This window comes from Somniosus microcephalus, chromosome 5, assembly GCF_052327205.1.
Source record: "Somniosus microcephalus isolate GS21.2 chromosome 5, FLI_Smic_1.0, whole genome shotgun sequence".
In the NCBI taxonomy this organism is placed as follows: Eukaryota; Metazoa; Chordata; class Chondrichthyes; order Squaliformes; family Somniosidae; genus Somniosus; species Somniosus microcephalus.
In genome coordinates this window covers 144265930-144279443 of record NC_140991.1, presented here as the reverse complement: position 1 = coordinate 144279443, position 13514 = coordinate 144265930, and the positions used below count along the sequence as shown (strand labels likewise).

Sequence of the window (13514 nt, the reverse complement as noted above, 5' to 3'; positions counted from 1 at the left end):
TTGCACTTGGGCACAGGGAGCATAATCTTGAAATTTGCTGACAACACAACAACGGTGAGAAGGACTGTAAAAGATATCAAGAACACAAACAAATTAGCAGAATGGACATACAGGTGGCTGAAGCAACTTAGGATGATTAAGTGTACATTTTGGGAGAAAAAACAAGGAATGGGAGTATACACTCAATGGAAATATGCTGAAGATTCTGGATGAACAAAAAGATCTAGTGGTTCAAATACATAATTCCCTGAAAGTGTAAATGCAAGTAAATAAATACCTAAAAAAGGCCAAAAGAATTTTCAACTTTATAAATGGGGGCATTGTATACAACCAGAATGATAAATTTGTATGAAACTTGGTTAGGCCACAGTTAAGAGTACTGTGTGCAGTTTTTGGTGCTTCGTTATAGAAAAGACAAGACGACCATAGAGTGTACAGAACAAATTCACCAGAATGAAGGGAAACTATAGTTATGAGAAGAGACTGGAGGTACTGGAACTAGTTCCACGAGAGCAGAGAAGGCCAACTGGAGATTTAATATGAAGGTTTTTTTTTAAATTATGATAGATATTTGATAGTAAGAATAAGGAAAGACTATTTCTCCTGGTTGAGGAGTGTCAGTGACAAGAGGTCAGCAATTTAAAATGGTCACAAAGAGATTGAGGAGAGAGATTAGGAGAAAATTCTTTGCACAAGGGTGTATGAAATGCATTGCCACAGAGAGTTGTAGCAGAGACAATGGCATCTTTTACAGGAAAACTGGATGAATATTTGAATCAGAGAAAGGTGCAAGGCTATAGGGAGGGGCCATTCATTGAGATTGGTTTTAAAGTGCTCTAGCAAAGAGCATGATCGACCGAATGGCCTCGTTTTGTGCTGCAAACATTTATGGTTTTTTCACAAAAGGTCTGCAAGATTGGGATGAACTTATCAATACATATAAAGTGGAGCACTGTGGTGAGTATTTTCCCATAACAATAAGCTTACCCAGTTTTTGATTGATTCACTGCACCTGCAAGCAACTTCACTGTCTCAGGATGGTTTTCCATTCCATTGCGTAAATTCAAAAATCTTCTGACAAAGTCTTCAGGCGACATGTAGCGCTCTCCATTCATCTCAACAGTTGCATACTGAAAGGTACAAGCATTGTTTCATCAGTGTGCATGACAATACATACAGCGTAGGGCATAGGGCCTCAGAAACCCTCAAAAACAGTTTCATTACTAAAATTTCCTGACACTGTTTTTAGATAGGAACCTTACAGATTCTTCGCAATAGTGAATAAAGGACCAAATGCAAGTACATCCTAATTAAAATAATCCACAAACAAAATCTATCTATAAATAGCAATCTGGTTGTGCGAGGCCCCTTGGAGAGGAGTGATCATAATATGATAGAATTCGTCATTAAGACGGAGAGTGAAGTAGTTGACTCAGAGACTAGGTTCCTGAATTTAAATAAAGGAAACTACGATGGTATGAGGCACGGGTTGGCAAAGATGGATTGGGGAACGTTACTTAAAGGGTTGATGGTGGATAGGCAATGGCAAACATTTAAAGATCGCATGGATGAACTACAGAATTTGTTCATCCCTGTTTGGCATAAAAATAAAACAAAAAAGGTGACTCAACCGTGGCTAAAAAGGGAAATTAGGGATAGCATAAGATCCAAGGAGAGGACATATAATTTGGCCAGAAAAAGCAGCAAACCTGAGGATTGGGAGCAGTTTAGGATTCAGCCAAGAAGGACAAAGGGATTAATTAAGAGGGGGGAAATAGATTGAGAGTAAGCTTGCAGGGAACATAAAAACTGACTGTAAAAGCTTCTATAGATATGTGAAGAGAAAAAGATTGGTGAAGTCAAGCGTAGGTCCCTTGCAGTCAGAATCAGGAGAATTTATAATGGGGAACAAAGAAATAGCAGGCCAATTAAATACATACTTTGGTTCTGTCTTCACAAAGGAGGACACAAATAACCTCCCAGAGATGTCAGGGAACATAGGGTCTAATGAGAGGCAGGAAGTGAATGAAATCAGTATTTGTAGGGAAATGGTGTTAGGGAAATTGATGGGATTGAAGGCTGATAAATCCCCAGGGCCTGATAATCTACATCCTAGGGTACTTAAGGAAGTGGCCCTAGAAATAGTAGCTGCATTGTTGGTCATCTTCCAAAATTCTATAGACTCTGCAACAGTTCCCATGGATTGGAATATAGCTAATGTAACCCCACTATTTAAAAAAGGTGGTAGAGAGAAAACGGCGAATTATAGACCGGTAAGCCTGACATCGGTAGTGGGGAAAATGCTAGAGTCCATTATAAAAGATGTAATAGCAGAGCACTTGGAAAACAGTGACAGGATCAGACAAAGTCAACATGGATTTACAAAAGGTAAATCATGCTTGACTAATCTACTGGAATGTTTTGAGGATGTAACTGGTAGAATAGATAAGGGAGAACCAGTGGATGTGGTGTATTTAGACTTTCAGAAGGCTTTCGATAAGGTCCCGCATAAGAGATTAGCGTGCAAAGTTAAAGCACACGGGATTGGGGGTAAGGTACTGTCTTGGATAGAGAACTGGTTGGCAGACAGGAAGCAAAGAGTTGGAATAAACGGGTCTTTTTCCGAGTGGCAGGCAGTGACTAGTGGGGTACCGTAGGGATCGGTGCTAGGACCCCAGCTATTCACAATATATATAAATGATCTAGACGAGGGAACTAGATGTAATATCTCCAAGTTTGCAGACGACACAAAGCTGGGTGGGCGTGTGTGCTGTGAGGAGGATGCAGAGAAACTCCAGTATGATTTGGACAGGTTGGGTGATTGGGCAGATGCATGGCAAATGCAGTATAGTGTGGATAAATGTGAGGTTATCCACTTCGGTGGCAAAAACAGGAAGACAGATTATTATCTGAACGGCAATAGATTGGGAAAAGGGGAAGTGCAACGAGACCTGGGTGTCCTTGTGCACCAGTCGCTGAAGGTAAGCATGCAGGTGCAGCAGGTGGTTAAGGTGGCAAATGGTATGTTGGCCTTCATAGCGAGAGGATTCGAGTACAGGAGCAAGGATGTCTTGCTGCAGTTGTACAGGGCCTTGGTGAGACCACACCTTGAGTATTGTGTGCAGTTTTGGTCGCCTTATCTGAGGAAGGATGTTCTTGCCATGGAGAGAGTGCAGCGAAGATTCACCAGACTGATACCTGGGATGGCAGGAATGACGTATGAGGAGAGATTGTGTCAGCTGGGCTTATATTCGCTAGAGTTTAGAAGAATGAGAGGGGATCTCATTGAAACTTATAAAATTCTAACAGGACTAGACAGACTAGATGCAGGAAGGATGTTCCCGATGGCGGGGGAGTCCAGAACCAGGGGTCACAGTCTAAGGATAAGGGGTAAGCCATTTAGGACTGAGATGAGGAGGAATTTCTTCACCCAGAGAGTGGTGAACCTGTGGAATTCTCTACCACACAAGGCAGTTGAGGCCAATTCATTAAATATATTCAAGAAGGAGTTAGATATATTTCTTAAGGCTAAAGGGATCAAGGGATATGGGGAGAAAGCAGGGACAGGGTACTGAATTTGGATGATCAGCCATGATCTCATTAAATGGCGGAACAGGCTCGAGGGACCGAATGGCCTACTCCTGCTCCTATCTTCTATGTCTATGTTTCTATTTAAATTAACAGCATTACACAAAGCTGCCACTTTCCTCTAAACAACTTCTCCACTGAGAAACTACTGTTAGACACTTATACTTGGCCAGCAATTTGCACCTTTCCTGTTGTGGTGGGCAGCCACCAGAAATTTTAAATTGGGAAGCTCCCCCTAATTTTGCATACTCTGGCAGAGGAGATGGCAAACGGTCCTGCTTGGCGGACCCTAGCACTTGCACCAGGATCTCATGCCTGTGTATTTTCAGCCCTGAGAAACCAAATCAAAGTTAAAATGAAAAACAAAAACTGAAAAAAAAATCAGAACCAGCAAAAGGTTTTCTAAAAAATGAAGTACTGGTGAACATCTAAAAACAAGCTCACAAAAATCCAATGCAAAAGCTGTATAGAAAGGTACAGTTATAACATTTTGTCTTTTTACTAAGAAGCACATACCATTACACTAAGGTTTTTGCAAAGTTCTGTTTCCAAAGCAACACAAGTGCTCAATGAAAACCTGGTCGTCTATCACAGCATGTGGAAAATTAACTGATATCACACCAACAGATGTAGTATAATACTGTAGTAAATTTTATGTGCTCTTTCTCTCTTTTCAAAGTTTTTTGACCATTGATTTGACAGTACAGTAATAATATTTAATCAGCACTTTTTAATTTTGTTTGCACTGCAGTCAGAGAAAGAACAGATTTTTGGAAGCACAGCGATCCCAGCATTCATGGTGCAAGTGAAAGGATTTTATTAAAACTATAAGGCCTATAATTGTAGTTGAGCCCTTTCACCTATGCTATGTATGATGTGAAGATCCTATTTCCAAACTGTGTTCTTTGATTTTCTCTGGTTTTTATAATCTACGCAAATCAGGCTTACCTGGACAATTCAGGAAACTTACTCAGTATGGCCATGAGTCATAATGGCCATGGATCTTAATACCCTGTCCACACAGGAAAAGACTTATTGTAAGACCTGTCAGTCTTGAAAATGTGCATGTGCATAGCATCATTAAATAAATGAAAATTATAAGTTCAAAAAGTTGGATGAAATTTTATTTTATTCCATCAAATTTTCAAAATCTGTTCATTATTTCAATTTTGGGGATCAATGCATCATAAATATTAATCCTCATATTCATGGTAAGAAATTACCATTATTTATGTGAATGTAGGGCAATGGTACTCAGTAATCACTCTACAAAACACGAAGTTGGCCTACTGGTAAGCAGACTGAATTTGTTGTTGGATCTGAAAATGTATTATTCAGTTTACCTGAGGACACAAATGGTGACTATAATTATACTATGCTAGTTAGGAACACAAACCCACTACAATTATACTATAAAAGCAACAGAAACCGCAAAATTTCTCAAAGATTGCACACTTGAAACTAACTGACGCAATAAAAACGTTCACTTAGAACATCCCTTAATTCTGCAAGGTGATCTCTCCCTGCCAAAGGTACTTCACAGGCAGCTATAAAATACCAAATCATATTCCAAAGGACACAAACCTAATAATTATTAGGTCCTCTTCACAAAGGGAAACAAAAACAGCATTTCCTGATTCACTCCAGTATCAATTTAATACCATACAAAAAATGTAAGAATTCTTTCTTTCCCAACTGGTGTCTTAATCAGCTTGAAGGATACTTATCAAATGTTATCTCTATTCAGAACTTCTATAAAACCAGTATTACACCTACTAAACACAACATTATTGAAAAGAAATAGTAACTGCCAACTGCAGCTTCTTCTGGGCACTTTCCAAAAATGTGCCTTGTAACTTTTGAATCCTGCTTTCCACCATCTTCCATCCTGATTGTAGTTGCTAGCTCTCCGAATGAGAAGGCTAACCTTATTGGGTCATTGTTCTACTCCAGCTTTAATTATGATCTTTCCATCATTGCTCCATTCTGTTCTACCATTATGACTGGTATCAAGTTTTAATCTCACCATATCTATTGAATCTTCTGCTGGCTGGAAGATTTCTAGTCCCAATGATGTCCCTACCAAGAAGGTACAAACTTGCATGGCATGTTAATTTTCTTTTAAATTCTCATTGCTATGGAAAATGACATAACAGCATGGGACCGATAATATGATCTGAGGACCCTGTAGCATAGTGGACAATGGTGCTCCACACTGTCAAACAAATGAAGTAACTTGCATTTATATTGTGCCTTTCGAACCCTCAGGGCATCCCAAAGTGTTTCATAGCTAATGAAGTACTTCTGAAGTGCAGTCACTTGTAGTGTAGACAAACATGGTACCCATTTGCACACAGCAATACCCCACAATCAGCAATGAGACAGATGACCAGATAATTTGTTTTAGCGATGCTGGTTGAGAGATGACTATTGGTCAGGAGACAAAGAGAACTCCCCTTCTCTTCTTCAACTAGTGTCATTTTACATCCACCTGAGGGCAGATGGGTCCTTAGTTTAATGTCTCCCAAAAGTCGGTACCGCCGACAACAAAGTGTCAAGTCTTGATTATGTGCTCAAGTTTCTGGAGCAATACCTACCTTCGGACTCAGAGTGCAGCCACTGAGCCAAGGCGGACACTTATCAAAATGTTGATTCCGAACTTATCCCTTTACAATCTTTTAAATGGTTCTTATTCCTAGTACACTTTCCCTTCTCCTTGGAAATTTTCTCATGATCATCATCTTATAAAAGCTGGTCCGTCTTATCTTTCCAATAATAGAGTTCTATTGCCCTCATGGACTGGATACAAGAGAAAGCTGGACATTTGATAGGTGAGACCTCGCTCTCTCTCCTGATTTGTACTTTCTAAATTTATGCAAGACACTCTTAAATTTCAAACTATCTATCACCTTCAAAGTTCTGGCCTTAACAATGATTGTCCGTGTCACTTTCAGCATGGCTGTTCCACTAGTGACCTTGTTCCCCAAGTTCCACATGTTTGGATCTTTGATCTTGAACATCTTGGTGAATCATCTTTCATTGCATTGAACACCTCCAAAGTCTTTTATTAAGTCTTGCACCATGCATTTCTAAACAATATGCCATATTATGGTATCACAATTTTTTTCATTTCATGGCTATCTGGTTCCCTCTAAAATTATGCTGCACTTTATGGATCTTACTGCAACCTTTTGCCGGTTTCGGCAAAAAAAATGGCGGCCGGCTCGTTCCATCCAGTTCCGGCGAGTCCCGCAGCAGCCGCCACATTGGGCAGGTCAGCAGCACGGCCGTTGCCTGCGCTCGCTAGAAAAATGGTAATGAGGCAGATCGTGACGTCAGTCAGTGTGCAACGCTAATTTGACGCACAATCTTCCATTTTGGACGTTTCCGCTCCATTCAACGCCCTCTCCAAAACACGAACAGCTGAACATGCGTTCAGCTGCACATAGGACCTCCGCCAGCTCTATTTAAAGGAATCATCAACAACAACTTGCAGGTGACTTACTTTTCGATTTCTACTGGTTCTGTGTAAGTTTGTGCAACTGTTTGGAGCTTTCTACAGTTATTTAAATTTGGTGAAGTGATAGGGGTGGTGCTACAAGTGGAGAAAGCCTTGCTTCTGATTTCAAAGGTTCTGCTCAGACTACTTGCTCCCAGTCATGGGGGCTCTACTTGCAGTCCCCCTCGCACTAGAGTATGACAGGGAGATGGAGCAGAGGCAGCAAAGAGGGCAAGCTGCTTGCAGAGGGAGGAGGAGGGGGGCCAGGAGGGCTCTCAGCAGGAGGCCTTACTCACCTATGGTCTTCCGAGAGCACTTTTCCTACCTACACTTATGCCAGGAGCAGTGAATTCGGAGACTCCGCTTCACCAAGGAGGTGGTTACAGAATTCTGTCACCTCCTGGAACCAGAGCTGCAGCCTCAGGGCAGGGCAACCACGGCGCTGCCCTGCCCTCAATTTATTCGCCATCAGATCCTTCCAGTCTGGAGCAGGAGACGTAGCTTACATCTCACAGTTCGCCATCCATCATTGCATCCGGGAGGTCACAGAGGCTCTCTACTCCAGAAGGGACTTCATTGTCTTCTCTCTGAACAGAGAGAAGCAGGAGGAGCGCGCATGTGGCTTTACCAGGATATCGAGCTTCCCCATGATGCAAGGCGCCATCAATTGCACACGTGGCTTTGCGGGCACTGCATATCAATCCTGAGATGTACCACTACCGCAAAGGCTAACACTCACTTAATGTGCAGTTGGTGTGCGACCACGCCCAGCACATCATGATGGTGAATGCCCGGTATCTTGGCAACAGTCATGATGCCTTCATCCTGCGCCAGTCCACTGGGCCAGCAAACTTCCAGCCACCACTTCGAACATGAGGATGGCTGCTCGGAGACAAAGGCTATCCGCTCTACACCTGGCTGATGACTCCCCTGCGTAAACACACAACTTGTGGCCAGCACTCATTATGAGAGTCATGCTGCCACGAGAAACCTCATCGAGCAGACCATCAGGGTGCTAAAGCAACAGTTCCGCTGCCTTGACCACTCGGGAGGAGCCCTCCAGTATACACCGGAGGGGGTGTCCCATTTCGTTGGGTCTGCTGCATGCTCCACAACTTGGCCATCGTGCCCTCGCCACCACGGGTTCCACAATCACCTCAGGAGGAGGAACGGAGGAGAAGGGAGGAGGCAGGCAGCAGATCCTCATTCCGGACAGGCTGTCCGTGAGTGCCTCATCAGAATTCGGTTCCCCTGAATGAAACCCCAGACCCCCGTTGTTCACCACTTACCATCCCTCTGTCATGGAACATCACAGCGTCATCTTGGACAAAAAGCTGAAATGAGAACTACCACAAAACAAACACTCCAAACATAATTTAAAAATGAATCAATGCAAAAGTACATAATAACGTCAACTAATCACCCTTGTGTATTCCCTTTTGTGTTCCTTTGCCAACTCTAGTGCTACCTCAGTGGCTGCAGCATGGCTGGTGGAAGGCTGCTGACTTTCTGTGGGGGAGACCGCAGATGGCCATGCAGGACGACCTCAAGCAGCTCTGGGTTGAGAAGCCCCGGCTGTAGACTGCACCACCTCAGCATGGGCAGCAGCAGTCTGGGCTGGCTGGCTGACGGGCAGCAGCAAGGGCACTGGCGAAGTGGCAGTGGTGGGAGTTGGAATGCTGTCATCCTGAGAGAGGACAGTAGGTTCTTGCTTCACGGACTCACTGCCACTTCCCCGGGGTGGCGCCTCAGCATTCCTAGCCATCTGTTGGAGCAGAGATTGCTGGACTGGTATGCGACCCTGCAAGGCCCTTTCCACACTCATAAACCCAGCCATGATGGCATCAGTCTGAGCTTGCATGGCAGCAAGCTGAGACTGCACGAGAGCTGTCTGAGCTTGCGTGGCAGCAAACTGAGCCTGCATGAGAGCAGTCTGAGCTTCCACTGCAGCACTCAGGTGTTGGGTCGCTTCCGCTTGTGCTGCAGGGGAAGCTACGACATCACCCATCACACCCAGCATCACGGCTGGGTCCACAAGTGGCCTAATGGAGTTGTCCATCAATTCCATCCTGGAGATCATGGGCTTCAAGCTTCGCACAAAGACTCATGCAATGTTGGAGCCGGACTCCTCCGTGCTCCTTGACATTGACAAGAGGCTCTCTGGCAGGCCTGCAATTGCACCAAGCATTACTGTGTGCATCCCCATTACCCTTCTTCTGAAGGCCACCCCATCAAAGTCATCATCTGAGTCCTGTGCAGCAGAACTCATGCACGAACTCGCCCTCCGGGGAGCTAGCACTCAAGTTACCCTTTCCCCCGGACCTGGCTGCAGCCCACTCATGCCCAGTGACTCCCCACGTGCAGATCCTGCCTCTATACTACCCTCTAAAGTATGTGAAGTGCCATTTTCTGAGCTGGTGCCTGGGAGTGTCAGATCGAGTGACGGTGCCTCTTCTCCTTTAGTCTCCTCCGCTACAACATTGGGGACAGGTTGGGATGCTGGCAGTTCTTGGATATCTGAAAGGAGATATCAGGGGAGCAGGGGAAAGCAAGATGTGCATGCTTACAGCAGTTTGTAAGTGAGAAGAGATTGCGGGATAAGGGACAAGTGGGATGTGAGAAGAAAGATTAGGAATCAGCAATGCTTTCAACCTCGCCACAGCGACGGCCCCTGAAATGATTTCCAGCACTGTCTCCTCCAGCTCAGTATGGTTCTGAAGACGTGCTTCCCCTCCGCCCGTCTGCTGCTGCTCACGTCTTTTATGTGCCACCTTGACCTGCAAGAGAAAGGGAAGTGTGTCAGTGAATGTGATGCAATGTGTTTGGGTGATGTGCCGGTCAAGGTTGAATAGCTGGCAGTGTGTGCAAGGTGTGAGATGTGGGTGTGAGTGTTGCAGCAGTGGTAAGGTTGTGAGGGTGAATTGAAGCCATAATTGTGAGGTTTGAGTGGTGAAAGGTAGAAATTGTTGGTAGGTGAGTGATGAGGGTGTGGTGCATTGAGCAGTGTGTGAGGCTAATGGTGCAGATGGTGGGTTATGGCATTTGCTGAAGCCTTCACTCACCTTGACCTGCCAACTTCTTGCAGCACTGCATCCATGATCTGGGGACCACACAGTTGGCCGTCACGTATGCAGATATTGCCTGCCAGAGCCTTCTAGACGTATGGGCAGATGGCTTCCTGCCACCCTGGGGGAAGCCCACCTCCTCTCCACGGCCACCACCAGTGCCTCCAGATCTGCGTCCGAGAACCATCTAGCTCTTTCCCTTTGCTGCTACTCGGCCATCTCTTGCAATTCACTACTGAATTCAAGTGGAGCTCCAAATAGAACGACAATGAGGTGCTGCTGCATCAAAGAACCTCCCTTTTAAGTAGTGGAGAAAGCCTAGGCCAAACATGACGTAATTAGACTGCACCCGATATTGGCCCACCTGTTCAGTAGTAAGCCAATGAGCAGCGGGTTTAGCGCTCAGATCAGCACTATAATCATGTAAATGAGCACTCAGCACAAATTTTGCATGCTACCTGGACCACTTTGACCCAGCACGGCTAAATAGCAGTGGCCATGACACCACCCGTTTTTGGGCCATATCCAATTTCAAGGCCATTGGCCTAGGAATTCAGTCGCATTTGCGCCCACTTATTGGCTATAGAGTGGTTTGCGCCGGAAGTTTTTTAGCGCCCGAAATTCAGTTGGTCCCTAACATCGGCATTAGCCGGTAGCGCTGCGCCGGCACCGATGACGTCATCGGTGTGCGCAGCGCCCCGGTTCCAATGCTATTCCGTGCCGATGGCCAAATTCAGTTGCGGCCGCCTCGCCCGTAGCGGCCGCAAACAGCGTTTGAAAAACGGTGCCTTGCAGCTCCGAGAGGCCGGCGCATAAAGGTGGAGGGGCGGCCGGACGCTTTCCCGGCGGCCGCCTGGCCGCACCTCCCTCCCCGGACTCCTGCACCACCCCCCCGCGGCATTGGTGTCTGACTCCCGCGAGCCCGGCACTTCTCCGTGGTGCCGGGCTCATTTGCCGGGGGAATCCAGCGGCGATCTCATGGCTGCAGGCAGCTCCTCCTTAAGAGAAGGAGGAGGCCTGCAGTACACCAGCCTGCCGCACCGCATCGGGTGCCGCAGCGGCAGCTGGACGCCTGAAACTGACTTTCATCGCCCCAAATGAGGCGGCCAAACCCTGCAATAGCGCCCGCCTCCGTCTTGGGGCGGCGCAACTGAATTTCAGGCGGGCGCTACGGGAATCCGGGCGAGCGCAAAATTTTGGGCACTAAAGACCTGGCGCGGCGATACCGAATTTTTAGCCCATAGTTTTTAATCTGTTGACCTTCTTGGCTTTTCTATCTACTCTAACCTCCAATGGAACCCACATTTCCTCCACTGCTAAAGCTCCCCCCAGAAGCTTGATTTTCTCTTTCATGCCAAACATGTTTTTCACCTCAACAATTCTTATCTATTGAAAGTGAAGTCTGTTCAAGATCTGAATATTGCTTCCACATCTGGGGAGGGTCGAACAGCTCTCGTACTCCTGGGCAGGATACAAGAAAAAAAGCTCATCTTAGTAGCAATACCTTTACTCACCTACAGTCTCCATCATCTCTCTATACTCCTCTCCATTCCCTTGGAACCTTTCTCATCTCCTCTCTTTTGGTCAATACTGCCATGATCAGTGCTCCTGTGAACTTTGCTCATTTCTCCAAAGTTGCAAATATGCCGTCTTACATATTGCTCTTTCTTCCTCTATGTGGTGTGTGGTGAAATCAGTACTCATCTCAGTCTCCTACTCTAATTCATTCTTTCCCAGGTCCTCAAAACTGTGGAACTCTACTTCTTAAGCCTGATCTCCCACCATAAACTTCAGGCTTTCGAAACCCAAGCTTGATGTAATGTAATCATTAGTTCCAGTTACTTAGTCTTCTCTATATGCTTTTGAACCTTGGCAGCAGCATAGCTTTTTGCCTTTCAACTTGGTTTCTCAATAAAAATGATTTGAAATGTGTATCAAAATAGGGAAATATTGAACAACTACAGTAAAACCTGTAAATTAGGGACACCTAAGGGACTTGCAATATGTGCCATTTATTTGCAGGTATCCTTATGTTCAAAATGGCCATTGTATGTACAGTAAACCAGATAAGTCAAATATTGGCTGTATCTCCTGCAGCGTTCCTTCTTTTTTTCATCCTCATCTGGGATCATGCCTAATTCTGGAGCCCTGCCAGCAGGATGTGATATCAGTTCATTTTCTGTTCCCTGGGTTTCCAAGTTCACTGCTATCCCAGGGTCCTTTTCTATTGAGGGAGGGGTGCCCTGATCCTGGGATCTGCTATGTTGGCAGCCTGCATAGGACAAGGTGGTTGCTGTAAGGCTGGAGTGCCTGGCAGATCCCAGCCAAATTGGAGGGGAATTGATGTCCTGCAGACCCATGTCCGGGATCCCCGTCTTCCGTGTGCTGCAGCTGCTAACGTTTGAAGTGCTGGGGAGTATGCAGGAGGCTGTTAGCAGCTCATCAGTACCTGACGTACTGGTGGAGTAGGGCTGCCAACTCTGGTGGAGGCATTCCTGGCGGTTTGATCAAGTGATGTACTGACCTCATGACATCCGACGTCAGATCACATGATGTCGGATCACGTGACTTCTACAAATGTTATTGGATCTACTTTAGAACGGTTGGGTCCCCTGTAGTCGAGAATCTTTATTCATGGTTTCGCACCAGCAGCTGTTGTGTGAGAAGTTCCAAGAACCAGGAGGCCACCCGAGAGCAGGTGAAGAGGGGAAAGTGAGGACAGGGAAAAGGGGAAACCATTCTCTCCATCTCTCCCCCCAAGCCCCCAGTCTCTATCTCTGTCCACCAGCACCCCCATTCTTCCTTTCCCCTCAACTCTTGAGACACCCCGTGATTTCTTGGCCCCCAATTTCCGCCCCCGCCCCCCCACCGACCAACAGTTCCTGGCTTTTGTGTAATAGAGATCTCTTTACCCAGCATCCGTAGTGGCAGAGAAACCCCTCTTTCCCTGTGATAGAGCGGTGCAAGCATTCAATCCCAGAGATAGAGCAATTTCTCTGCCACTGTATATGCTAGGTAAAGAGATTTCCATTACACAAAAAGCCGTTTTTCACCTGCTGCCACCTCGCACTTACCTGTGTGTCCGGTGTTTTATGTTGTAAGCGGACTTGGTGCAGTGAAGGCTATCCGTAGTTCGTAATTTGCGAGAGTCTGTGGTTTCAAGGGGAAGTTTGTATCTATTATAATGTACGTTACTTGGGACTGTCAGTAAGCGTCTGTTTTTTGGAGTGTCCATTTGTACAGGTTTCATTGTACTTACATTTATATAGTACCTATAATGTAAGATTTATAATGAATAGGAAATAAAGATTGTAAAATTAATTTGTAAACCAAGTTCTTAATTATATACCACCTTAGGTACA

General features: G+C 45.5%; 1 long non-coding RNA gene across 1 annotated transcript in view; it reads right to left on the bottom strand.

The window, feature by feature from the left end:
- Positions 1–992: 992 nt before the first annotated feature.
- Positions 993–13514, bottom strand: part of LOC147117369 (uncharacterized) — a 61843-nt gene continuing 49321 nt past the window's right edge. Inside the window, exon 3 of the long non-coding RNA XR_015078439.1 lies at positions 993–1130. This is a non-coding gene — a long non-coding RNA (uncharacterized LOC147117369). The remainder of the gene's footprint in view (positions 1131–13514) is intronic.